The following is a 27,755-nucleotide window of genomic DNA, read 5'->3' as shown; positions in this document are numbered from 1 at the left end:
GGGAGGAAGTAAGGGTGTATGTAGGGTATAGGGTGACCAGTGCAGGGAAGCTCCTTCAAATTCTTGTCGTTTCTCCAGAGGCCATGACAGTTTTTATATTTAAACCAGCTGCTGATGGTGGGGGAACTCATTATCGAGGATTTCTGAGTTTCCAGCTCTGTGCAGGGCACTCTCATCAATTTCATCACATTGAATCTCCTCTGCAACCCCAGAAGACAGGTACTTGTTTTCATTTTTATTTATTATTAGTATTGTTTTTTTAGAGATGGGGCCTCATTCTATCACCCAGGCTAATGTGCAGGGGCATAATCATAGCTCACTGCAGCCTCAAACTCCTGGGCTCAAGCAGTCCTCCCGCCTCAGCCTCCAGGATAGCTGGGACTACAGGCGCACACCACCATGCCCAGCTAACTTTTTAAAATTTGTAGAGACGGGGGTCTCACTATGTTGCCCAGGCTGATCTCAAACTCTTGGTCTCAAGTAATTCTCTCGCCTCGGCTTCCCAAAGTGCTGGGATGACAGGCGTGAGTCACCACACATGGCCAGAGACAGGTACTCTTATTGTTCCCATTTCCCAGATGAAGAAACTGAGACCCAGAGAGATGAAGTGACTTGCCCAAGGTCACATTGCTGGAAAGAGGCAGAGCCAGGATTCAAATGGGGCCAAACAGGGATATAATCCAAGGTGAGATGGGCTGATACCATGCCTGGAAGACACCAGGGCAGGGGCTTGACGGGGAGAAAATCAAGCAGGGAACAGGGCTTATGCCAGAGCCCTCAGCAGCCAACAGGTTAAGGGCCCGGGAATCTGGGTCCCTGGCCCCAGATAGGGTGACAGCCACACCCAGGCTCAGCCTCTGGCCCGCGCCGCCTGCTGGGAACACACAGTCCTCAGGACTAAGAGGCTCAAAATAGAAAGCGCAGGACCTGGGCTGAAGCCTGGAATGCCCCAGGCAGGCAGACCATGACTCCTGGAAGGGCCCAAGGCCGCAGGGCTGGGGCTGGCGGGGTGAGAGTCACTGGTATCCATTTGTTAGAGCCGGCGTCTCATCTTTGTTATTCTCCTGATGCAGTTTCCAAGAGGCCAGCTCCAGGATGTGACCAACCCGGGCTCCTCTCCTGGCCTAATCTCAAACCAGCTGTGTGGCCTTGGGCTGGTCACCTACCCCAGAGGACCTCAGTGTCCTTATCTGCCATCGGCTCATAGAGTTGTTCATTCAGGCAGTCAGCCAATGTGTGTCGAGCACTTACCATCTGCCAGACACTGTGACGGCACTGGGGCACACAGAGAACACCGCAGGCAAAAATCCCTGCCCTCATATACTAGGTAGAAAGACCCTACCGTGCTCAGAAGGAAGTGGGGGGCGGTCAGGAAAGGCTTCCCATGTGGGCACCCGAAGGAATTGCGGGAGGGAGCCCTGTGGAAGGCTGGGAGAAGTGTTCCAGGTAGAGGGAACAGCCAGTGCAAAGGGCCCGGGGCAGTGTGGGCCTCAGGCTGTTTCAGGAGCAAGGAGGAAGCCAGCGTGGCTGGAGGGTAAGTGAGGAGGAAGGCTGGGAGAGGAGACAGAGGGAGGTCAGAGAGGAGGCCCCGAGAGCCAAGGAAGGAATCCGAGGGTTTATTCCCCAAGCAACGGGATCCCTTAGAGAGGACTTTGCCAGGGACTGATGTGGGCTGGCCCACAGTTTTAATAGCTCCCTCTCGCTGAGTATGGAGAGGGAATTTCTGGAGGACCAGGGAAGAGACTTCTGTGCCAGCAGAGATGAGCAGCAATGGTGGCAGTGGAGGCAGAAGGAAGGGCTTGGGCCGGAGGTCTGTTTGCAGGAGGTGCTGGGAGGACCTGCCGAGGAAGAGAAGGGAAGAGGGCACGGGTAGGGGTTGAACAAAGCCCCCTCCACCCTCCAGGCCTCAAGGAGCCGCACAGGAAGTGGGTGGTCAGGTGGCCCAGCTGGGAAGGCTGACTGGTTTGTCCAGCCTGGAGCCCACGACCCTCTCCCCACCCTTTGCCCGTGGCAGCCCAGGGCTAGAAATGTACCTGGAATGTCAGCCACGAAGCCTGACCAGACAGTGCCCATGGGACCTGCCGGGGGCCAGGTGAGCACCCTGGCCACAGCCCTGCCTACATGGGGAATCTCTCGGACCCACTGACCAGGGTAAGTGGTAATTACAGGCCCTGGAGCAGAGAGGGTGGTGACCTCCAGCCAAGACACGCAGGGACTGCGATTCGCACGCAGGACCCCTAACCAGGCACGCCCTCTCTGTTGTTGAACAGGCAACAAACTGCTCCAGAGACCAGGGTGTGTCAGCAGAAAGAGCACTGGGCTGTGAGTCTGAGACCCCCAGGGCCTCCTCTGAGCCTCAGCCCCCTCATCTGCCAAAGAAATATTTATCCACGCATGCATGCTCTGGTTCCCGAGTGTTTACTGGGCACTTGCCCTGGACAGGCGCTGTGCTGGGGGCTGGGTGTACAGCAGTGAACAAAACACACAAAAATCCCCACCTGGGCGATGGTGACATTCCACTGGAAAGAGACAGACAAGAAACAGGATCAACCAGCAGGTTAATTTCTAGGATACGTGCTAAGTCCTAGGAAGAAATAAAAACAGCATGAGGCCATAGGAATGAGAGGCTGGTCAGAGAAGGCGTCCCCAGGGGTGACTTTGGAGCAGAGGCCTGACCCTACACAAGGGTCCGCCATGGGCAGAGCTGGCAAGAGTGTCCTCTGTTCCAGAGGGAAGAGTGGGTGCAATGTCCCTGAGGCAGCAGCAGGATAATTGGCGAGTTTATGGCACAGAGATGAGGCCACCGTGGCTGCGGGTGAGCAGCGAAGAGAGAGGCAGTAAGGTTAGGCGGGGCTGGGGCGTAGATCCTGCAGGCCCTGTGGGCTTCTGCTCTGAGTGAGTTGGGAGCCATGGAGGGTTCTGAGCAGAAAAGGGATAGGATCTAACTTGAGCTCTTACAGAATTCCTCTGGCTTAGAAAGTCGAGAGAGGAAGCAGGGAGACCAATGAGGAGACCACTGCAAACATCCATCCCAACTGGACCAGGGCAGGGCAGGGTAGTGAGGTGGACTCTTGGGTATGTGGATGAGTTTGCTGATGGGCTGCCCATGGGAACAAGAGAGAGAATGCAGGTTGGGGGCCTGGGCAGCCAGGTGGCTGGGATTGCCATTGCTGTAGCAGGGAAACCGCAGGTTTGTGGTGGGGGTAGAGAGCACTCCCTCCGAGCATGAGGCCCCACCCAGGGTAAAAGAAGGACACCCAGTCCCTCACACCCCTGCCTTGAGCACAGATCAGTGAAGGGATTCTGTGGACAGGTGGCCCTGGAAGCTGTGATCTGCAGGGACGAGGTGCCTGCTGTCTACCTGGTGAAAGCCCTACCAATGCAGCTCTTCTGGCCACCCAGTCTCACCCCCCAGGGAGCACACTTGGCACTTGTTCTTTGCCCTACCCTGAACATCCGCTGGCTCCCTGGGTTGGTCCTGATGTGCATTTGGAATCTCAGGGGTGATGGTTGGGGAAGGTGGAACAACGCTGTACCTTTTTCCCACTCATCCCCGTCCCCCGTCAGTCAAACAGGGCTGAGGACTCGCGACTGGTTCTTCCTCTGCGCCCTTGTCCCCATACCACCCCCAAAATCTCTCACAGCGTGACTTGTGGGCTCTGCAGCCAGGAACGTGCTCTGGTCCTGTCATCTCACACCGCCCCATCCCCCTCATAGTCACTTGGTTTTCTGCATGTAAGTTCCCTTTTCATAGACAGAGGAACTGAGGTTCCGAGAGGTGGGGCAGGCTCCCAAGTTCACACTCAGGTTAAGTGGCAGGGCTGGGATTCACACTCAGGTCCATCTGATTCCAAAGCTCTCAAGCCCTGAGCATTATAGCTGTTGGCTGAGGTCGGCTCCCAGAAGCTAACCCAAGACAAGGGTTTGGGTGCAAGCGGGATATTTGGGAGGTGATTCTAGACACACTAGGAGGGAGTGAGGAAGCGACACAAGGAAGGTGGATGAGCAGGTCTCCTCGGTGGGCAACAGGAGCCCAACCCCCAGGGGCCTCTGGGAGAACTCACAGAAAGTACCTTCCCGCTGTCCCCGGAGCCAGAAGCAAGGAAGCTGGGTGGGGGCACAACCAGACCCCACCTCTACTGGCAAGGGTCTCTCACTTGTTTCCCACACTCTTGTGGCCAGAGGAAGCCCTTGGGCAAGAGATTCTGGATAGCAGCTGCGAGGGCGACCTCCCAGGTGGGCACCAACAGCTTCTGAGCCCCCAGCGTCCAGAACAACACTCACCCCAGGGGACAGGATGATGTTCAGTGGGATGTGGCTGAGCTGCGCGACCTTGGCAAGTAGCTTCATCTCTCAGAGCCTCAGTTTCCTACTCTGAAGAAAGGAATCATTAAAAAAAAAATAAATAAAATAAACTGTTTCACAAGGGTTGGTGGGGATTTGATGGGACATGAGGTGAAGGTCTGAGAATCACATGTGGCACATAGGAAGTGCTTTTTATGTATTTGTGGTTAAATGGGAGCACGCCTGGCACGTAGAAGCCACTCCACTGTAATAGCTATCCTCATTATTATTCTCATTATTATTATTATAGTTTTGTTGTTGTTGTTTAGGACCTCTCCATGACTGCCCAAGCCTAGGCCTGCTTTGTGGGGACAAGATGGTGGCTGGACAGCCTCCCCAGTTTCCTGGGTCCCACAGCCTCTTGCTTAAGGCTGTCTGAACTTCGGGGAAACAGAGGAGGAGGAGAAGGAGGAGGAAGGGGCGGAGGCCTAGGCCAGGCCTGCTAGCGGTAACCGCGGGCAGTGACCCCGCCTGAGAGGGCCCCATTCATCCGTCCACCCATCGCCAGAGCCGCCTGCCCATTCCACACAGGGGACACTTCGTCTTGCACAACACAGGAAGGGGGAGGCCTGGGTGGCGGTGGGTGACGCCGGGACCCCGTGTCCACCCGGCTGCAGACAGGATGGGCAAGGGAGGCCCCACCAGGCTTCCTGTGTGCCGAGTACACGGCGCAGAAAGGAGAAGTGGGGTCCAAGGTCACTGGGAGCTCTGGGCAGCACCTTCCCCTCCCCGGCCCAACTGTTCCACTTGATCTCCCTGACTCAGGGGCCCAGGGTTCAAACCCCATCAGCTCAGCCATGTACCAGTTGCATGACTCTGGAACACGCAGCTCTCAAGGCCTCTGTGTCAGTCACTGCCAGGGTGTGGGGAAGGGAAGTTCTTTGGGGGCTTGTCTTCATCATCCCCATTTCACAGATAAGGAAACCAAGGCCATGGGGTATTTTCTCTTTTTCTCCTTTTTTTTTTTTTTTTTTTTTTAGGAGAGATGGGGCGTCTTGCCCTGTTGCCCAGGCTGGAGTGGAGTGACACAATCATAGCCCACTTCAGCCTCAATCTCCTGTGCCAAAGCAATTCTCCCATCTCAGCCTCTCAAGTAACTGGGGCTAGAGGCGTGCACCACTACACTGGGGTAAATTTTTTTTTTTCTAGAGATGGGTTCTCACTCTGTTGCCCAGGCTGGTCTGGAACTCCTGGCCTCAAGTGATCCTCCTACCTTGGCCCACCATCATATTGGTATTTTCAAACAGCATTTGTTATACTTGAAGATTTAGAGGCACAACAGGGGAGCGCAGACCTGAGGACCTACTGGGTGCTGCAGACACACAGATGAGGCCAGCATGGCCCCTATCCTCCATCCTGGGTCCACAGCAGGCATTACTAATCAATGATGAGTCTCCTTCCTAGTATCGTAGATGCAGCCTCAGAGCCCTGCTCAAGACAGCTCTCCAGCCACAGTGTCCATCAGAGCACCCAAGGCCTGAGTCAGTGGGGAAGGTAGATCTGCCTGCTCCATCCAGCAACAAACGGGACCAGAGGAAAAATCTGCCCAAGCGCGAGGCTGCCCTGTGGCAAGCTACCTTGGGATACTTCCCTCGAACTTGTCTCCCCCAACTGGCTGGGAGTCTCAGGCTCACTTCCTTGGAGGTAAACTTGATCTGGAAAAACCAGCTCAGAGGAAGCATCTGCCGGCTCCCAGGCAGCCAGCCGGGCTGGAGTGGGGGGTGCGGTGCTGGAACAGCGGCAGAGTTAGGAGATCAGCAGGACTCAGCTGGGGCAGGAGGTGGTGGGAAACAGTGACAGAGGAACTGGAGCTGGGTCTGTCCCTGGAGAGGAAGGGTCCGAGGCAGGGCAGGGAACCAGCTGGGACCCGAAGAGGCCAGGTCGCCAGCAGGTTGTGGGCTCCACCAGCGGTGCCAGGGAAAGTCCACTGACCCACAGTGCCCGGGGTGGGGGGTGGGGATTGTGTAAAAGGAAAAATGAAACAGAATGCAGAGCCCTGGGCCTCCCGCCAGGCCTGGCCATCTCTCCCCACATTCGCTGGCATCACCCCCGTCCAAGTTGCCATCCTCGCTTGCCTGGACATCTGCGGCCATCTCCGGCTGGGTGTCCCTGCTTCACACAGCCAGAGGGATATGAAATGGGATCCTGCCCGAGTCTCTCCCCTGCTTTGACTCTCCAGTGACTGCCCATCCCACTGGAGATGTGATCCAGAGCTCACCCCTGGCCCCGAGCCCTGGATGTATGGCCCCAGCCTGGTCTCCACCACCCTCTCCTGCTTCTCTCCCCAAAACTCATACCCCGCCAGCAACACTAGTTCCTTCCTGTCTCTTAAATCTATCAACCTCATTCCCCACTCCAGGCCTATGCCCTTGCTGTGCTGCCTGTGGCACCTTCCCCCATATTTTCCTTTGGTGGCTGCATCTCAGTGAGGTCTCAGTAAATGCCCTCCCTCCAGAACCCCCAACCCCGAGCTACCCCAGACTCCTCCCCTGTCACCCTCCACTCCACGCCTCTGGCATGTGTTTGTAGTACGTATCCATGTCTGGAAGTGTCTGCTTATTTGTTTGTCTTTCTCACCAGAACATCAGCTCCACAAGGGTAAGGACAATGTCCACCCTGGTCACTGCTGTATCCCCAGTGCCTGGCAAAGTACTGGACACACAGTAGGTGCTCAGTAAATATTTGTTGAAAGAGACTGAGAGGAAGCTGCTTAAATCAGCTAGAAGATCCTCACTGAGACCTTCTGAGTTCCCATGTGCCACCCCTCCCTGGGGATGACAGGCCGTTCCCCACCATATGTCAGTCCCTGAGTGGTGCACGGTGTTGGAGAGAGTTCTGGTTTCAGTAGGAAAGATGATCAATTAGTAATGTCTGCCACAAACCAGGAAATGTAGGGCAGCTCCAAAGAGATGTGGGCTCCACAGGGGATGGGGGCATTTTTGTCTTGTTTGTTCATTGCTCCATAGTACCAGGACAATGCCTGAAATATAATAGGTGCTCAATAAATATTTGTGGAATGTCATATACACGGGTTCCTTATCTAATTGGCTACTCCTTTCAAGGAGAAAAACACCTTTAGCTTATTCAACCAACAACTGCTGGCTAGCCATTCAGTGAGGACCCACTGTGTGCTAATCTGAGAACCTTCCGCAAGAGAGACTGCTCCTCCATTTACAGAACGGGAAGCCAAGGTCTTCATGGGACTTGATGGAGGTCACCAGCTGGGTTCAGCTGACCCCAGAGTTCCCTAAGAACCCAGACTTGAGGCCTGGGGTGGGAGGGTGAGGCCTCCCCAGACTCCTGCTCCCCACCCCTGGGCATCCCCAGCCCCCTCCCTAGGGCACAGAGGGGTGAGGACAGGCGGCTGCTGCTTCCCTTTTGGGGCATGTCACAGGGCTGTGGTTAAACGGAAGCAGGGCCCCTGCCCATCCCGAACACAGGCCCCCGAGGGCCTCACCCTCCCCATTCCCTGCCCAGACTCTTCCCAGCTGACCATGGGCATCAGTTCCCTGTTCCTCTTTTCTCTGGGCAGAAGGAAGCGGGTGGGGCCATGGGAACATCTGACAGACTCAGTTTCCCCATATGACAAGTGGGTTCAACCCCTGGCACCTGCAGGGGTTGGTCTGTGGGTGGGGGTTCAATGAGATAAATCATGAAAGACAAAGAGACAGTGATTTTATACCCAAACGAGGAAGGCAGAGATGGGCAGAAGTGCCAGGTGACCCTGTCTCCTATTCCCACTGATGATCAAATCCAGATGCCCACCCCTGGCCCCAGGCCCTGGAGTATTCAGGAAGAAGCTGGTGCTGCTGTCAGACCCCCCAAGAACCCCTCTGCCTTTGGCATAGAGACTGGGCTGCTCTCACTGGGGGTCTGTCCAGCTCCTACCTCGCCTTCCTCTCCACACCTGCCCCTCACTGCGAAGCTTCCGCCACGTGGAACTGTGAGCCTGTTAGCCTCTCCGACTCTGCTCCATTTCACAGCAGGTCCCTTGCACGTGCTGTGTCCACTTGCTGGAATATTCGTTCCTCCCTTTCTCACGAACTTGGCCTCTGCTCACCCTTCAGTTCCCAGCTCAGGTTCTAGGAAGCTTTCCCGAACACCCTAACCACACCAACCTCCTTCCCCCTTTACTGACCCGCAAATCACCTTGTACTTGTCACAGTCACAAATTGACATTTTGAAGGGTGTTCATGTCCCCCACCAGCCTGGGAGCTTCTTGTAGGCAGGGATCACTGTCACCCCCAGCTCAGTGGGTGCTTCATAATATGTGTGGAATGGGTGAATGAATGATGAAGAATGAACGAAGGGGACAGGGAAGTCACGTCCCCCAGACAGCCTCACCAGACACCTCCTGCTCCAGCCTTTGGGTCCTGCCTGCCCAGACCCCCTCCTCCAGGCTGGCTGTTTCTGCCACACCATTTCTGGTCCTCAAAATGCCCCCTCCCTCATCTCTCCCCTCACTTTCCCAGATGGAGACCAAAGGACTCTATTCTAAGGACTGGCCCCCGGGTCACCTGGAGAAGTGGTAAAGGTGGGGGGCCCCCGCTCCTTATACCTACCAGGACAGCACCCCCTTGATCTTTTTTGTATTCAGGGCAGCCACCACGCAGGGGCTTTAACCAACGAGAATTCAGCTGCACACACTCAGCAAAAAGAACAAACACGGCTTTGGAGAGAGAAGAGCCAATTGCCAGGTGGCTGTGTCGGGAGGGAGAGATGTGGGCTGGTGGATCCCCCCAGGCCGAGTCTGCTGGGTGCGATTCCAGCTTTAACGCAGCCCTGTTGCTACAATGTGGTCCCTGAACGCAGGCCACAGGGTGGCCCCATGAGACCCAGCTGAAGCGGCCGTGGGATTATGCAGGCGGAATCTATGGAGAGACCATACATCCGCCTCGGTTAGAGGGGCCACGTCCTTCCTATGGAATCCCCAAGGGGAAGCTGGCCGTGGTGGATTTCCACCTTGCCAGACAGCTCGGGTGCTTGTGCCTGAGTGAGGCAGGCCAGCGCTCGGGGTCCTCTGTTTGAACAATAGGTACCACAGCTCAGGAAAAGAGAAAACAAAAACAACAACCATTAGACAAGAGGGCCCCAGAGGGAACATTGAGCACGGACCAAAAGTTCCTAAATTCCATTCGTCTCAACTGTCCCCTTCCAGACTCCTGGAGGTTCTGTGATATGGGAATGAAGGTTCCAGGCTCCAGTGCCCATTGCTGTGGGCACAGTGGAGGCTCAGAGCTGCTCTCCCCACCACTGGGACACCCACCATCATCCAGGCAGTGATCCTGGAAGGGGAAAGCCGGTGACTTCAGGCTGGGGGTCACCGTGGGACCCAGACACCGTCCCACGGACTGCATCTGTGGGAGGACCCACGGAGCCTGGCGCCAGCCGCTGTGTTCTGTGCACTGCCCTGTGCTGGCCCTGTGCTGAATAAGACACAGTCCCGGCTTGTCGAAGCTGATCTTCGGCAGATGTGGTAGGGGTGGGCAGGGCTACTTTCGGGGTGGTCTGGGAGGCCTTTCTGAGGCGCACAGGCCCGAGTGAGGGGATGGGGCCGATCATGGAAAGATCCAGAAAAACAACACCCAGGAGATGTGGGGCAAAGCTCCATGTGTTCTAGCAGGAGGAGGGAGGTCACTGCGGCCAGGGGAGTGGGGAGGGGAGGTGGGGAGGGGGAAGGCCATTCAGGACCATCCTTGGGGCCGGAGCAGGGACTGTCTTTCTCTCTGAGGGAGGTAGGAGCAGGGTTTGGAGTGAGGCAATGGTGTGACCTGCTTGGGTTCCAACAGGAGCCCTCTGGCTGAGTGTGGAGGGCTGTGTGGGGCGGGTGGGGAGGCCAGGGTGGAGATTCTGCCCAGGCGAGTGAGCAATGACCAGACAGAGGAGGGAAGACTTGTCGAGTTCTGGTTAAGTCCATAGGCAGAGCCAATGGAATTTGCTGATTGAATGTGGAGGTTAGAGGAGAGAAGAACAACTCTAAGGTCTGACCCCTGGCCCACTGGGTGGGTGGCAGTGCTGTCTTCTGAGCTGGGAAAGACATCCATGTCTCCCAGTGGGGTGTGCCACTGGGACACCCATGGACAGACTGACAGAGCCTGTGTAAATGCATGAGGGACCCCGCACACCTGAGCTCATGAAGCAAGGGCCAGATGAAGGCAGAAGAGGGGCCATTTTCGAGGCCCAAGGAGGAACGGGCAGGGAGGTAGGAGGAGAACAGCGAAACCAGCAAGCTGTCATCAAGAGGCTGGGGAAGACCGTGCTCAAGGAGGGGGCAGTTACCCAGGGGGCAGACACTGCCAAGAGGACCAGCCAGAGAAGGCCGAGCAAACCCAGGCCCACTGTGTCACTTAGGAGTCTGTCAGTGAGACTCCAGCTGGTGGCCATCCCAGCCGTGCCCCCATCATCTTCGGAGCCCACATCTCTTTGGAGCAGCCAGACAGGCTGAACCCTAATTGGCATGAGTCAGCCACAGGAATTCCTTTCTGGTTCAAATGTGGACATGTGAGCCCATCATTCCATGAGATACCAGGGGACATCCACTGGGACATCTAAGAAAAATTGTTGCCCGTGTGTGGTGGCTCACGCCTGTAATCCTAGCACTTTTGGGAGGCTGAGGTGGGTGTATCACCTGAAGTCAGGAGTTTGAGACCAGCCTGGTCAACATGGTGAAACCCCATCTCTGCTAAAAATACAAAAAAGTAGCTGGGCGTGGTGGGGTGTGCCTGTAATCCCAGCTACATGGGAGGCTGAGGCAGAAGAATCGCTTGAACCCAGGAGGTGGAGGTTGCAGTGAGCCGAGATTGTGCCATTGCACTACAGCTTGAGCGACAGAGCGATACTGTGTCTCAAAAAAAAAAAAGTGAGACCCTGAAGGAGAAAGTCCCCTTTTCTGTCCATCTCTTCCTGGTTAGGATGTGATCATGTGGGACGTGATGTCTTGAGCCACAGCAGGCACTGGGGCCCATGAAGAAAGAGAAGTGAAGAGATGCCTACTTACAGCCCAGGGAGCCCACCCTGGAACGCTGGAACGGCCCCACATTAGACTCCATGTTATAAGATTTAATTAATATTTTTACTGTTGCAGTCATAGAAGATGGCCTACATGGGGCAAGAGGAAAAATAGGAATGGACCTGAGACAGGGGAGAAAATAGAGAGAGGAGGGATGAGGGCTGGAAGGGGGTCAGACACACCCAGGCACGGGGTTCAGATGCACAGCAGGCTCCCTAAGTGTGAGTTGCTGTTTCTGCAAACAGGAGGTGTTCCCTGAGCACCTACTCTCTACCAGGCACATTTCCAAGCCCTGGGTGTCCATCAAGTCCTTTAATCCTCCCAGCAGTGCCAGGAAGGCTTCATCTGCTCCCCACATCTCTGCTTCCCTCGCCCCATATTCAGATTCTGAAAACCCAAAAGGGCTCCCTCTAATGCATCTTGCCCCCGGAGAGCATTGACTCTCCACCGTGTCCCGCTGAGCCCCACTGAGTCTGGTCTACCTTAACTTTCCTGCCTCTGGGAACAGGGTACCCGTGCTCTGCTGGCCCCACTTTCCAAAGCTCTTTGTCCTGGCACAGCAGGTGCTAAGTACCTCCCTGGACCTCCGTTTCCGCATCTGTAAAAAGCCACTAATCCTAGTTGCACCTCCTAGGCTGGTTGTGAGGACCCAGGAAGGGCCCTTGGCCCAGTGCCTGGCCTGTAGTAGGACTCGGTAAGCATGAAATCTGATTATTGCCCACTATGTTTATCGTTGTACACAGGGCTGGCCCTGCCTCCTGCTGGAGCCGTGGGTCTGTCCAGGTTGAGGAGCTGAAGTGCTTGGAGTGTCCCCAGGTCCCAAACAGGTTGCAGGAGTAGGAGGCGGGAGCATGAAGTCTCCTGGGCCCCGCCCGCCACCTCGCCCTGCCGCCCCTGCTCAGCAGCCACCCCGCCCTGCCACCTCGGTCTCTGAGGACCCATTGTTCCTACCTGGCTCAGCTCCAGGGTCCTGGCCTTGCCACTTCCCTCTAGGAACCCCCGCCACCCCCGGGGCTTGGGCCTCCCCACAGGGTCCTAAATTGGGTGCCAGATGTGGCAGCTGTCCAGCAATGGGAACAGGAGCTGAAACCCCAGCTCTGCCACGTCCCAGCTGTGTGACCTTGGGCGCTTCCCCTCTCTGAGCCTCAGCTTCCTCGTTGGTTAAATGGGGTGACAGGACCTCACGGGGCTGTCATGAGGGTTTTGTGAGCTCAAGGTGGCAGAGTGCCCAGCATGTAGTAGGGTTCAGGAACATTCATCCTAATTAGTCTGCTCCTCACGGGCCTAGAGGAAGAGCCAGGAATAGCAGAGGCAGTGGCTAGAGGGGGTAGAGCACTGGAAGGGGAGTCTAAGGCCAGGGTCCTGGCTCTGACCCTGCTGTGTGACCTTGGGCAGGCTGTGGGTATCTCTGGGCCCCAGAATGAGGGAAAGAAGTAGCTGGGATCCTCCTTCCTCCCCAGGAAGCAAAGCAGAGGAGCGGTGCCAAGTTTTCTTTTCATTTATTTTTTATTTTCAGCACAAAGAGCTCAAATGGAAAGCAGCTGCAGAGACAGAGAATCCGATTGTGAAGGCACCCGAGACCCGAGACCCGAGACCCGAGACTCCAGGCAGGCGGAAGAGGCAGCGTCCTGGGTGCTGGGCTGGGTAACAGAGGCCAGGGTATTGACCAGAAACTCCAACAAGCAGGGGACAGCTTGGGGGGTGGGGGGCGCTCTCCTACCCCTCCTTCAGGGTGCTGGCCTAGGAGACAGGAACCCCGCCTCGAGCATCTCCTGCTCAACCTCAGTTTCTGTGTCCAGACATGGGAGGCCATTCTGACTCTCAGAGCCTTGGTTTCCATCTGCACAATGTGTCCAGTAGTGGCATCTTCCTTCTAGGGAGCGCTTGGTGTGTGGTTAAGGTCTCAGGGCAGGCTCCTCAGTCAAACAGGCTTGGCTTTGATCCTGGCTCTTCCTCTCACTGACTGTGTGACCTGGAGTAACCCACCTCACCTCCCTGTGCCTTGATTTCCCATCTGTGAAATGGAAACAATAATAGAACTAACCTGCTGGGGAGAGGAACTGAGAAGACTCAGCCTGGCGCCTGGAGCAGAGTAAAGACGACTGATTATTGTTGTCTTTCTTTCTGGAGACAGAGTCTCACTCTGTTGCCCAGCCTGGAGTGCAGTGCTGCGATCTCAGCTCACTACAACCTCCACCTCCCGGGTTCAATCATTGGTCCTCCAGCCTCAGCCTCCCGAGAAGCTGGGACTACAGGCTCGCACCACCATGCCCAGCTAATTTTTTGTATTTTTAGTAGAGACGGGGTTTCATCATGTTGGCCAGGCTGGTCTTGAACTCCTGGCCTCAAGTGATCTGCCTGCCTTGGCCTCCTGAAGTGCTGGGATTCCAGATGTGAGCCACCGCATCCGGGCATCTTTCTTATTATCCCAGGAGCTCCACCTGCTAAGGCCCCGTCCTCAGAAAGCCTCCCTTCCCCGAGTGCTGGTTCATCTCAACAATTTCCTCACATATTTCTTGAGCAGCAACTATGCTGGTCTTGGCAAAGCCAAGATTCTATTTAGGAGAAGAAAGACATTAAATGAAGACCCGTGTGTGAAGGGCTTGGTGAGTAGCAGGGGCTCCGTGGCCCTGTTCACCAGCACCTACCCCCTCAGCTGCTCTGTGCTGGACTCTTGCTGGGCTCTGGGGACACAGCCCTCAAGGGAGTCCCAATCAGAGGGTCTGGGTGGGGGTGAGAAGCTGGTATGTGGATGAGGCAGTTTCTCACACTGTGGCAAGGTCTGTGATGGGGCAAGTCCAGGTGACCTCGGGAGCCAAAGTAGGTCAGGATGGGCTTCCTGGAGGAAGTGGTTAGAAATGAAAATAACATCTATTCAGCATTATTATGATGATGTGCCAGGCACTGTTCTCTCCTCAACACCCCGCTCCAGAAGGTTTTCTTCTCACACACCCATTCTACAGGTAGTCTGGGATCAAAGAGGCCCAGTAGGGTGCCAGAGGTCACGCAGCCAAGACATGGCAGAGCTGAGACGAAACCCCGCCATGGGACACCGCCCCCGCCCCCCGCCACCCCCGACAGCGCCCTCCAAACTCCAGGCCTTTGCTCCGGCTCTTCCTTCTGCCCAGACGTTCCAGACTCTGCACTGTCTCATTCCCACTCTGTTGGAGGAATGAAGAGAACAGCACTTGGAGGCTGCAGAGTGTCTTCAAGCCTCAGTTTGCCCATCTATGAAACTGGGATAACATGGGGCTTTCCTCTGGGACTGCAGAAAGGATCGAGAAAAGGCTTATTATTCACCTAGGGCCTAGACCTTGGGAACCAGTCCCGAAGGATGGCTGTTATTATTGCTAATGTTGTTCCTATCACGGTGACAGCGCGTCCCATCAGGCCTGCACACTCCTATACCTCAGTTTTTCCTGTAATGAAACCTGCCTGCCAAGGCCTCGGTGAGGGTTAATGATAATCTTTAGGGAAAAGAAAATACACCCGCCAAGCCACCTGTGTGGCTACAGCCCACGGGGGTAACCTGACGCCCCTCACCTTCCCCGGCCCCCGGGTCTTTGTGTGAGTCCTGCCCAGATTACTGTATTTGTCCAAACCCCAGCCAAGGCTGGCGTGAGCTCAATGCTCTGCATTGTGCCAGAACCAGGCACCGCAGGCCTCATCCTTCCTCCCGCTGGGGATCCGGCCCCCAGGAGGTGTCACAGGGGAAATCGGAAACCCAGCAGGGCCCACTGGGGTGGCCTCCTGGGTGCCAGGCCCTAAGCTCATGCTCCTTGTGTGTCGCCTCATCAATCCTTCACGACCTCACTGTGCAGAGAGGCACATACTGTGCCCATTTTCCAGATGGAGAGAATGAGGCCCGGGGACCCAAACTGTTGCTACAGTTCATGCCCGTGGAAGTGGCAGAGCTCAGGTCAGGCTGAAGGAGGACCCGTCCCCAGGAGGGGGCCTGGGAACCCTGGATCTTCAGCTGGAGCCAGGCATCTTGGGGAGTAGAGATGAAGGAAAGCTGAACCATGTGGCAGAGGGCACCATGGCTAAGGATTCCGCCCTGAGTTCAAGTCCAGCTCTGCCACACGCCCTGCAGAGAAACCTACTCCTCTTTGAACTTTGCTTTCCTGAACCAAAAAAATGAGGGAGCAGCTGAGTGTGGCGGCTCACCCCTGTAATCCCAGCGCTTTGGGAGGCCGAGGTGAGCAGATCACTTGAGGTCAGGAGTTTGAGACCAGCCTAACCAACATGGTGAAACCTTGTCTCTGCTAAAAAGCCAAAATTAGCTGGGCGTGGTGGTGAGCACCTGTAATTGTAGCTACTCAGGAGGCTGAGGCAGGAGAATCGCTTGAACCTGGGAGGCGGAGGTTGCAGTGAGCTGAGATCGTGCCACTGCACTCCAGCCTGGGCAACAGAGCAGGACTCCATCTCAAAAAAACAAAAAAAAGTAACAATAAAAATAAATAAATGAGGGAACAATAGCTTCTTCTTCAGGCACTGGGAGAGGACTCAGGCCACAAGGTAGGCGAAACACTTGGTAGGTAGTGAGCACTCAATCTACAGGAGCTTAAAAATCCAATCGCACCCTCCATGAGGAAGAGTCTGTCTCTGGCCTGCAGGTCTGAGATTTCAAAACACTGAGGAAATTTGGTTCCAATGGGACCCGGTATTTGGGGAGGGAGTTAAAAGGGAGGGGTGGAGGAGCAGTTTTGGAGATCACTCTCTCTAGGAGTTCCCTCCCCTGTTCCCAACTTCAGTTTCTCCATCTGGCCAGGCTCCTGCCCAGCCCTTCCTAGAGAGACTAGTTTTGGGGTTGATTTTGTTGCTTGCTGTTTTTTTTCACCTCTTCACATACAATCACTCAGTCTAGTGTGTCTCACATGCCTGCATGGAGCCATTGTGTGTGCACTGTTGTGGTTTGGTGTATGGTGTTCTTTTTTCATTTTTACTTTTCTGCATAAGCCTTCTCTTTCTCCCTTGTTGACCGTTGAGAACAGATTCTTACATATTTTTCTATAAGAATGAAAATCCCATACAGACCATGTCTGCCTGGACAAAGGATTTCTTTATCTGTCATTGCTTTTACAAATCAGAATCACATTGGGCATCCTTTTCTGCATCTTGTATTTTTTATTCAAGAATAACCACACGAGGCCAGGCACTGTGGCTCACACCTGTAATCCCAGCACTTTGGGAGACTGAGGCAGGTTGATCACTTGTGGCCAGAAGCTTGAGACCAACCTGGCCAACATGGTGAAACCCAGTCCTCTACCAAAAATACAAAAATGAGCTGGGCATGGTGGCGTGTGTCTGTAATCCCAGCTATTCAGACAGCTGAGGCACAAGAATCGCTTGAACCTGGGAGGCAGAGGTTACAGGGAGCCGAGATCATGCCACTGCACTCCAGTCTGGGTGACAGAGTGAGACTTTCTCTCCAAAAAAAAAAAAAATATATATATATATATATACACACACACACACACACACACACACACACACACAAAACAAGTCCTTGTATACCAATTACCATAGCAGCACTAGTCACAGTAGCCAAAAGGTGGAAATAACCCAGCTATCCATCAGTCGATGAATGGATATGCAAAATGTGATCTATTCATACAACCGTATTTGATTATTTTTTAAAAAATGAAGTACTGGTGGGGCGCAGTGGCTCACACCTGAAATCCCAGCACTCTGGGAGGTCAGGGCGGGTGATCACCTGAGGTCAGGAGTTCGAGACCAGCCTGGCCAACATGGAGAAACTCCATCTCTACTAAAAGTACAAAACTTAGCTGGACGTAGTGGCACATGCCTGTAATTCCAGCTACTCAGGAGGCTGAGGCAGGAGAATCACTTGATCCCGGGAGATGGAGGTTGCAGTGAGCCGAAATCGTGCCACTGTACTCCACCCTGGGCGACAGAGTGAGACTCCATCTCAAAAAAATTAAAATTAAAAAAAATTTTAAATGAACTGATGCACTGTACAACATGGAGAACCTCAAAAACATTAGGCTAATTGAAAGAAGTTAGACACAAAAGGTCATATGTTGTATGATACTGTTTATATGAAATCTCCAGTATAGATAAACCCATAAAGACAGAAAGAAGACTGACAGTTGCCAGAAACTGGGGAGAGGCGGGAATGGGGAGTGACTGTTTAATGGGTACATGGTCTCCTTTGGGTGATTGAAATGTTTTGGGTCCTAGCATGGTGTCTCATGCCTGTAATCCCAGCACTTCAGGAGGCTGAGGCAGGCAGATCACTTGAGCCCAGGAGTTTGAGACCAGCCTGGGCAACATGACAAAACTCCATCTCTACAAAAAATACAAAAAATTAGCTGGGTGTGGCAGCATGTACCTTTAGTCCCAGCTATCTAGGAGGCTGAGGTGGGAGGATCACATGAGCCTGAGGAGGTTGAGGCTGCCCTAAGCTGAGATCACACCACTGTACTCCAGCCTGGGCAACAGAATGAGACCGGAAAAAAAAAAAAAAAAAAGAAGGAAAGGGAAGGGAAGGCACGGGGGGGAGAGGCGAGGGGAGGGGAGGGGAGGGGAGGGGAGAGGACAAAATGTTTTGGAACTAGATAGAGGTGATGGTTGTACCACATTATGAATGGACTAAATGCCACTGAATTGTTCACTTTAAAATGGCTAATTAATGGTTCGTTTAAATGGTTACTTTCATGCTATGTGAATTTTTCCTCAGTTTAACAACATACATATGTATCTTCCACCTCCTTTTTAAAACAAAGGCGGAATATTACATGCACTAATTTCGCTTGAATTTTTTAATTAAAAATAAAATCTAGAGGGAAAAAATGCTTATGTAACAAATAATACTTAAAAGCAAACAAACAAAACAGAAGCGTCCTGGGAGGGCTGCGGGTCACACTTTTCAGTGGCCAGGTAACAACACGAAGGTGTGGCCAGGCCTGAGCACAGTCACCCATCTCCCCGAAATCATGAGTGATGAGTTTTCATTTCGGCTCTTTTTTTTCCTCTAGACACGTGTAGGCACTAGACGCTTTACACGCAAGAGTTTACTCAGCTCTTATCCCAACCCTATGTTTCCCCCCATTTTTCTAATGAGAAAACTGAGGCTCTAAGAGGAGAAAGTCAGGCAGTGAATGAGCCAGAACTCGAGCCCAAGCCCGTCTGACCCCACAGCCACACAGGCCTCGCTCACTCCTTCCTTGGGACACAGTAAGGAAGAGGAGCAACAATGGCACCTGCCCATGGGGAAGTGACATTCTAGTCAGGGAGATGGACAAGAAACAAGATCAATCCATGAACTCTGTGGCCTATTCCCAGAGGCTGGGATTATAGGGAGAAATAAAGGAGGGAAGCAGGGGAAAGGGTGGCGGGGAGGCTGGAATTTTAAGAAGCACTGTCAGGGAAGGCCTCGCTAGGAAGGTGAGGTCTGGGCTTGAAGGAGGTGAGGGAGTGAACGGGTGGCTTTCATCCATTTGGTGGGACAGCAAGCATGAAGACCTGGGGGCAGGGAGCTGCTGGGAGCTGGGGGCTGCTGGGGCATGAAGGGGAAGAGGCCAGGTCAGGCCATGGAGGGCGTGGAGGCCAGCTGAGGGGCTGGGCTTTATTCAGAGAGTAACAGGGAGCCATGGAAGGGTGTGGAGCATGGCCGTTGGGGGTCAGATTTAGACTATGAAAAGCTCCCTCTGGCTTCCTCAGGAGAAGATGGCAGTGGAGTGGGGGTGGGGCGAGGCGAGTGTGTCAACAGTGGCGGAGAGAAGCTGTCTGATGCTGGGCAGCTGGGGTAAGGGGCAGGGAGAGGACTTGGCCACCTCCCCACTACCTAGGCACTCCTGAATTTAGTCCCCTTGGAGGAGGCCAGGCTCTAACTGCCCCAAAGAAAGTACTAAGAGGGGAAGCAGAGCTCTGCTGACTCATGGGCCTGGACCTCTCAACTTCCGTCCTGGGGAGCCCTAAGCCCAGAAGATGGGGTGGGGAGGCCTGTGGGGACTGAGAGCAAATAAATAATTATAACTGTGTTAAGGGATAGAAAGTGGTTAACGAGGTGACCTGACTTGGGGGGGGTGTCATCAGGGAGGGCTTCCTGGAAGAGGGGATGTTTGAGCCCAAATCAGAAGAATAAGAAAGCCCCAGTTTAACCAGGCCAAAGACAGAAGGAAGAGCATCCCAGACCAAGGGAACAGCACCTGCAAAGGCCCGGTGGCTGGAGGCAGCCTAATGAGTTCAAGTTTCTGAAAGGAAGCCTGGCTGAGCAGAAAGAGACCACTGTGTGCTGAGCCCAGGATAGACAGCGGCCATGCCCCAGCCAGGGAACATGCCCAGCCCAGGTCAGCACATGGTCAGCTCCTGGCTCAGCCTGCTTCTGCTGCCATGGAGGTTTTGTTGGTGAGGTTCCCCACCCACAAACTTCTCCAAGCTTCACCACGAGCCAGTGAAATAATAAATGTACTTAGAATAGAAATCAAGGAAGTACCAGAAATTGTTATTCTCTTTGGCAAGACAAGGAAATCAGAGCTCAGAGAGCAGAATGGTTCTCAACTTTTTCAGTCATGACGCAAGCGAGAAGGTCAAGAAGAGCTTCCACGCCCAGCACCGGCCCCTCACAGGACTGGCCATGGGCTCGCCTTTGTCACAACTGGATAGGGTCCCTGGGTGGGGCAGATGGAGGACGGAGAGGCAGAAAAGCGCTCCACAGCAGGAGCTGGCTGGGTGCCCATGGAGGCAGGGACAGAGGATGACAGCAAGGAGGAGAGACACACAGATGACCGAGACAGAGAAAGGACAGATACAGAGACGGACAGTGGGGAGAGAGAGGAAGAGACAAAACAGTGGAGAGAGAGAGAAGAAAGGAGAAGGGGAGAGGATGGGAGGAGAGAGGAGAGGAAAAAAGGAGGAGGGGGGCAGGGAAGGAAGCTGTGGGGAGAGGAGAGGAGAGAAGAGGCAGAGAAAAGAGAGAAACAGAGACAGACAACACACAGAGAGACAATAAGAAGGAAGTGAACAAAACAGAAACTGTGACAGAGAGAGAAAAAGAGAAACAGATTCAAAAAGAGAAACACACACAGCTGGCCGGGGTGGGGCAGATGGGCCCGCAGCCTTCCAGACTCACCCAGCCTCACTGCCTCTCAGTCTCCAATTCTTCAAGCCTGGGATTCTAAGAACTTTGCAATGTTTTCAAGGTCTGATTTTAAAATACTGAGGCTCCCTCATTCAGCAAGCACAAATTGAATGCCTACTGCATATTGTGCACCAATACTGTTCCAGGCAGCCAACACTGTTCCAGGCACTGGGGCACCGCAGTGCACCCAGATCCAGCCAACCTTTCTTGGGCTGACACCACAGAACACTGCCAATGCACATGTGATAAAGGGCGTGGAGGCTGGCATCAGGAAGCCCCACTCCTGGGGTTGGAGGTGGCTAGGGGGTGCACGGCAGGCTGCCCAGCCGACCCCAAGAGGAGAGGCATAGGTCACTGGGGTGGGAGGGGTCCAGTAGGTCCAAAAGCTGGAGCAGGAGCTTGTCACGGAGCAGGGAGGCCCATGTGGCTGGGCGAGGGGGCAGAGGGCAAGGCGGTGAGTGGGAGAGGTGAGCTCAGAGAGGAGATAGGAGCCAACGCGCAGGGCCTCGTAGGACCCGGCAGAGCCTCTGAGTGGGGTGGGATCCCTGGGAGGGCTCTGAGCAGGGGTGAGACAGGGTCTGAGTTGGTTCTGGCAGGGTCCTCTGGCCACGTGTGAGGAACAGCCAGGGTGGCCCAGGGCAGAAGCACAGGCCCCAGGTAGGAGGTGACTGCAATGGTGCAGGCAGGATGATGGGGCTGGACCAGGCAGCATCCAGGAAGGTGAGGGGACAGGAAGGAGCCTGAAGCTCTGGGGACAAGCGAGAAGACTTCAGATGGGCCTAGGGCCCTATTTCTAGGACTCCCATTCTCAAGAGTTCCATGAACCTCTTTTCTAACGCAATGAGCCACGCCCCACCCTGGCCTCGCTATCACAAGCTTCAGCAAGTTCTCAGTGGCCCCGAAACGAGGCTCCCCGCGCTTGGGTGCTTCTTTCCACCAAAGGGGTAGAAGATGGAAAAGAAAAGAGGAGATGAGGGGAGCGAAGGGGAAGAGGCAACAGCACCCTTCTTAGGCAATACACACACACACAGACACAGACACACACAGACATACACAGACACACACACAGACACAGACACACAGACATACACAGACACACACACAGACACAGACACACAGACATACACAGACACACACACAGACACAGACACACAGACATACACAGACACACACACACACACACAGACACACACAGACATACACAGACACACACACAGACAGAGACACACAGATACAGACACACACACACACACACAGACACAGACACACACAGACATACACAGACACACACACAGACACACAGACACAGACACAGACACACACAGACACACATGCACAGACACACACACACAGACACACACAGACACAGACACACACAGATACAGACACACACACACACACAGACACATACACAGACACACACAGACACAGACACACAGACACACACACAGACACACACACACAGACACACATAAACACACACACACACACAGACACACACATACAGACACACACACACACATCCCACGCACTCACCTTCCAGAAACCCTCAGAATGATGGGACAGAGGAAAGACCCTCCCAACTGAGACGGGGCCCAGGAGCCCATTGCCTGTTTAGGAAACGTTGGAAGTAAGTGATCCATTCCTGCCAGAAATGAGAAGAAATGGTAAGAACAGCCATTGCCACTCCTGTGTGCCAATGACATGCCCACTGCTTCCCAGATATTATTTCTATTTTTATGTATTGTCCTTGTGCATCTATCTGATGACAAAATTAAGAGACTCATTGTTAAAAAAAAAAAAAAAAAAAAGAGAGACAGAGAAAGAGAAAACAGAGGAGGGGGAAGAGAATGACAGGGAGGAGAGGAATTCTAACATCACAGAAATGTTTAACTCACACCCCTCCACTCACGCTCTGCCCCCAAACACTCCAGGCCTGCACCTGCCTCAGGGCCTTCGCACAGGTTCCCTCTTCGTGGAATGTTCTTATCCTGGAGCCAGCCCCAGGCCCCCTCCCTGCTCACAGAGAGGCCTTGCTGACCAAGCAACCACCCCCACCACATCTGTGATTTTTCTTCCCAACACTTAGCACTACCTCACATTATAATTGGTTAATGGTCCGTCTGCCACCAGTAGAATGTCAGTCCCAGGACAGCAGAGATTTTTGTCTGTTTAGTTCAGTGCTGTTTCCTCGATGTTCTGAACAACTCCTGGCACACAGTCGGTGTTCAGTGAGCATTTGAATGAATGAGTGAATGAATGCACGCGTGGATGAATTGGCTCTCTGCTTGGGCAGACCAGGAAGAGGGATTTTCTGAGGGGAGCAACTGGGTCCTCCGTGTGCCCGGAACACAGTAGGCATTTGTGGAATGAGCGGATGGATGGACCAACAGACAGACAGAGTGGGGAAGGATAGGGCCATGAGGAAATTAGAGCTACCAAAGCAAGAAAACAAAAAGGAAAACAAGAAAAGGAAATATCATTAATCCAGGCTTCTGAGGGCCTGGCCTGTGCTAAGCCCGCTCCATGTATTAGTTCATTTCTTCTTCCCAACAACCCCATGAAGGAGGTTTTGTTTTAAGCTCTGGTTCCAAATGGGGAAATTGAGGCTGCACAAGAAGCATTTTTCGCCAGGTCCCATGGCCAGGAAGGGGCGAATTGGGCCTGCCTGCCTCCGAAGCCAGCACTCCAAGCAGGCTGTGGCTGGTGCACCCAGACTGTGTGCCAGGCGCAGGGCTGGGCTCACCAGAAGGAACGAGGGCCGGGGGTGCCAGGCTTCCCACATTTGTAAGAGAGGCTGTGTGTTCACATTTTTAGGTGAAATCTCTTGCTTTTCAATGCTGGGAGTCAAATCAAAAGTTTAGAAAACACGATACAGGCCTAAAAAGCACATCTGAGGGCTGCTAGTGTGAGACCTTTGGCCCAGGACTGAGATTTATTTAGGGGAAGAAGGACATTGTTGAGAGCAGGGTAGACAGAGAAGGCTACCTGGAGGAGTTGGAAGAGGCTGGGCCTTGGGTTTGAGAGGAGGGGGCCTTATGTGAGGAGAAGCGGGAGGGGCCTTTGGTTGGGTCACCCAGAGGCCACTCTTGGAGTCGGGGCAGGTTTCATCCAAGAAGCCCAGCAGGTCAGACCAGATTCACACTGGGAACACCTAGGGGACAGAGCACCAAGGCCGTTCTTGCCACCACCACACCCCCACCACCCCCACCACTTCCTCCCCTTACACATCCTGTCCCTCCCTCATTGACCCTCAGGGGATCTGAGCTGCCTGGGACATTTTCCCCAGAAGACCCTGCTTCCTTGTGAATTTCCCATGGGGGCTAGCTGGAGGGAGGGACTGAGGGTGAGTCAACATGGCAGCTGGACAGACTGGGAACAGCATAAGAGCTCTTTCATCCACTGGCCATTCACAAAAACACAGCCTCAGGCAGAAAACTTTGAGAATTAAAACACAAATTTATTGGCTCCTAGGGAAATCAGAACATCAAAGTGAAATACTGTGATTATAATACTACGTCAACCAGTCAACCATAAGGTGACCTTTTTCTCTTAGCTGTATATGAATTCTATTTAATGCAAAATACAGATACATTTTAATGTTTGACATGATTGAGCCTGGGTTTGAATTCTACTTCACCACTTATTAGAAGACAAACTTTGGACAAGATATATATAGCTTATCTGTGTCTGCATTTCCTCATCTCTAAAATGGGGATGAACAGAGAGCCAGTGTCTACAGCTGTCATGTGGTCCAAAGGAAATAATGTGTGGTGAGCACTTAGAAAGTACGTGTCAGATAGTAAGTGTTCAGGTAGTAATAAATAAGGTTATTAATTTAGTGTCACACCACAATTTTGAATCATATTATAGGATAGGCATATTGGCTCACACTTGTAATCCCAAGACTTTGGGAGGCCAAGGCAGAAGGATCACTTGAGGTGAGGAGTTAGAGACCAGCCTGGGCAACATTGTGAGACCCCGTCTGTACAAAAATATTTTAAAATTAGCCAGATGTGGTGGTGCTTTCCTGTAGCACTAGCTATTCAGGAGATTGCTTGAGCCTAGGAGTTGGAGGCTGCAGTGAGCTGTGATCATGCCACTGCACTCCAGCCTGAGTAAGAAAACAAGAACCTATACCTAAAAAAAAATTAATTAATTAAATTCATCACATATAATGGATTCTGGAGACATCAACATAAACTCATGTTTAGCTAAACATGAATATAACTAGTTACACATGGAAATATTGGTAACTGTGTGTATATACACAGGTCAGTATACACACAGATATTTCTTTGCTCCGTCAGCTGAAAAGGCCTAAAAGAAATGATACCCCAGCAGCCATGAGCACACCCAGCACCCAGGTCTTGGTTTCTAATACCATTCTCTAATAAAAAGAACCAGGGCTCTTTAGAGAAATCACTGATTCTAAGACTGCAGCAGGAAATATATAAGTTGAATGTGGAACAACCTGTAGTGCCAGAAAATATGAAAGGACTTCAAGAAAACTGCACTGATAGGGGTATGCGGAAGGGGCGCAGGAGCCAATTGAAAGAGCTCCCAATGGCCAAAGTGAGCACAATTTGAGCAAGAAAACAAATAAAGCAACCTTGGACTATAACCCAAAGTACAAATAAAGTAAATATCCATGAGTCTGTACTGATATAAATAAAATATTGAATAAATGGGTAGGAATGAAGAGGCAAATCTCTCAGGCAGAAAAATTCCAAATAATTTACATAGATGCTCCAGTGGAAAGGAGAGGAGATAACTCCTCACACCTCAGTCACTGGCTGCACACAGTGGCTTCTTGCCAAAGAGTACAGTGTGGAAAACGGAAAAAAGAGCAACTTGATGGTGGAGAAACTTCACAAACACTACTCATGCTAGGTGATCAATGTCAACAGCAACAGTCGGAAGTCACATTGACAGTATGCACCCTTGATATGCTGTGATAAAAATGACATTTTACCTCTGAGATCTTCTTCCCCCAAACCTATAACCCTAATGTGGTCATACAAAAAAAAAAAAAAACATCAAATTCCGATAGAGGGGCATCCTACAAAATACTTGACCAGAACTCCTCAAAACTGTCAAGGTCATCAAAAACAAGAGAAGTCTGAGAAATTGTTATGACAAGAGAAGCCTAAAGGGACATGACAATTAAATGTCACATGATACCCTGGATGGAATCCGGGGACAGAAGAAGGACGTTAGGGAAAAATTAAGGCAGTCAGAATAAGATATGGACTTAAGCTCATGATAATACGTCAACGTTGGTGCATTAATTCTAACATAAAGGTGGGGCGCAGTGGCTCATGCCTGTCATCCCAGCACTTGGGATCCTTTGAAGCCAGGAGTTTGAGACCAGCCTGGACAACATAGCAAGACCCTGTCTTTACAAAAAAAAAATACAAAAGTTAGCTGAGTATGATGGCCCATGCCTGTAGTTTCAGCTACTTGGGAGGCTAAGATGGGAGGATTACTCAAGCTCAGGAGCTCAAGGCTACAGTGAGCTATGATTGTGCCACTCCAACCTCAGCAACAGAGGAAGACCCTGCCTCAAAAAACTCAAAATTTAAAAATTGTAACAAATCTACCAAATTAATGTGAGATATGAATAATAGGAGAAACTGGTCACAAGGTACAATCTTTTCAATTTTTCTGTACATCTAAAACTTCTTGTAAAAATAAAGTCTATCGGCCAAGCACAGTGGCTCATGCCTGTAATCCCAGCACTTTGGGAGGCTGAGGCGGGTGGATCACTTGAGGTCAGAAGTTCGAGACCAGTCTGGCCAACATGGTGAAACCCCATCTCTACTAAAATACAAAAATTAGCCAGGCGTGGTGGCTGGTGCCTGTAATTCCAGCTACTTGGGAGGCTGAAGCAGGAGAACCACTTGAACCTGGGAGGCAGAGGTTGCAGTGAATTGAGATCGCACCACTGCACTCTAGCCTGGATGACAGAGCGAGACTCCATCTCAAAATAAAAAATAAATAAATAATAAATAAAGTCTATCTTGGTTGGGGGCAGTAGCTCATGCCTATAATCCCAACACTTTGGGAGGCTGAAGCAGGTAGATCACCTGAGGTCAGGAGTTTGAGACCAGTCTGGCCAACACGGCAAAACCCCGTCTCTACTAAAAATACAAAAATTAGCTGGGCGTGGTGGCACTGCACCTGTAGTCCCAGCTACTGGAGAGGTTGAGGCTGGAGAATTGCTTGAACCCAGGAGGTGGAGGTTGCAGTGAGCTAAGATCGCTCCACTGTACTCCAGCCTGGGCAACAGAACGAGACTCTGTCTCAAAAATATAAAAATAAATAAATAAATAAACAACTGGATTTTTAACAACTTAACAACTGTTTTTTTTTTCCAGTGAGTATGTTTTTCCCACACTCTCATAATTCACAGAATGATCTTTTCACACCTGGTTGGAACGTCTTCTGCATTTGGTCTGTCATTTCGCCAGTCTTTCTGTGGGTCCTGATCTCAGGTTTCCAGGCCACGGTGGTTTCATCACTAAGTTGACGGGACATGGTCCTTTGTGAAACCTGTTCTGTGGTGGAATTGTGTCTTGAGCCAATGGACCTGTTCCCCTCACACTGCAGTTGTCGTTTGGCTAATTCATCCTGTAGACACCTATTGTTTACATCAACATCCGACAATGGCCATTGTCGGGTTAAAGCATCAGGCATCATTATGCAATCTGGGTTACATTTCTTTCTTCCCTTCATCTTTTCCAGTTCTGTCACCTCGAGCAGCATCCCTGGGCCCTGGTCTCCCATTCCCGATCTTGTCTGAAAAATGGCCTGAAAGCCTCGCACAGGGCGGCCTCTACCTCAAAGCACCATCCAGTTTAACATCCCAGCGGTGCCTCAGATGAGAAGCCCTGTGGTAGGGTCCACCAGAAACCCCTGGGCCCCCATGTCTCCTTCCTGGCCCCAAGGACAGCTGACACTGTCCAGCAGGAAAGGGTAAAGGGGAAGCACATGGCAAGACACTCATTTCTCAGAAAGTCTGGGTTAGGAGTCAGGGGACCTGGGTTCAAGTCCTGCATCTGCCTCTGACTCACAGTGTCACCTTTGGCCACTCACTTCCCCTCGTCTGGATCTCAGTTTCCTCATCTGGGAGTCAGTGGGGTGGACCAGCTGATCTCCCAAACCTTCCCCAATTGGCACTGCACTGTTGAAATCAGGGCTTGTGATACCATGCCCCCTCCCCAGGTCACCTCGCTCTCACAACCAGCACTGAAGTCAGAGACTGCCTTTGCAACTAACAAACTCGCATTTGTG

General features: G+C 52.6%; 2 long non-coding RNA genes across 2 annotated transcripts in view; both read right to left on the bottom strand.

Annotated features, from left to right (window-relative positions):
* Nucleotides 1–215: 215 nt before the first annotated feature.
* On the bottom strand, nt 216–12,482 carry LOC111521043. The gene is made up of 4 exons (XR_002724839.1): nt 12,305–12,482; nt 4,285–4,374; nt 2,393–2,519; nt 216–1,838 (listed from the first exon to the last, which is right to left on the bottom strand). It is a non-coding gene; the product is annotated as an uncharacterized LOC111521043 (long non-coding RNA).
* Nucleotides 12,483–12,866: 384 nt separating this feature from the next.
* The window catches only part of LOC113225006, a 20,460-nt gene continuing 5,571 nt past the window's right edge, over nt 12,867–27,755 (bottom strand). Inside the window, exons 3-4 of the long non-coding RNA XR_003309623.1 lie at nt 21,996–22,104; nt 12,867–15,778 (exon numbers count right to left, since the gene is read on the bottom strand). This is a non-coding gene — a long non-coding RNA (uncharacterized LOC113225006). The remainder of the gene's footprint in view (nt 15,779–21,995; nt 22,105–27,755) is intronic.

The sequence above is a fragment of the Piliocolobus tephrosceles genome, chromosome 20 (genome assembly GCF_002776525.5).
Source record: "Piliocolobus tephrosceles isolate RC106 chromosome 20, ASM277652v3, whole genome shotgun sequence".
NCBI lineage: Eukaryota > Metazoa > Chordata > Mammalia > Primates > Cercopithecidae > Piliocolobus > Piliocolobus tephrosceles.
Note: the sequence above shows the minus strand (reverse complement) of the source record. Positions and strands in the feature narration are given on the sequence as shown.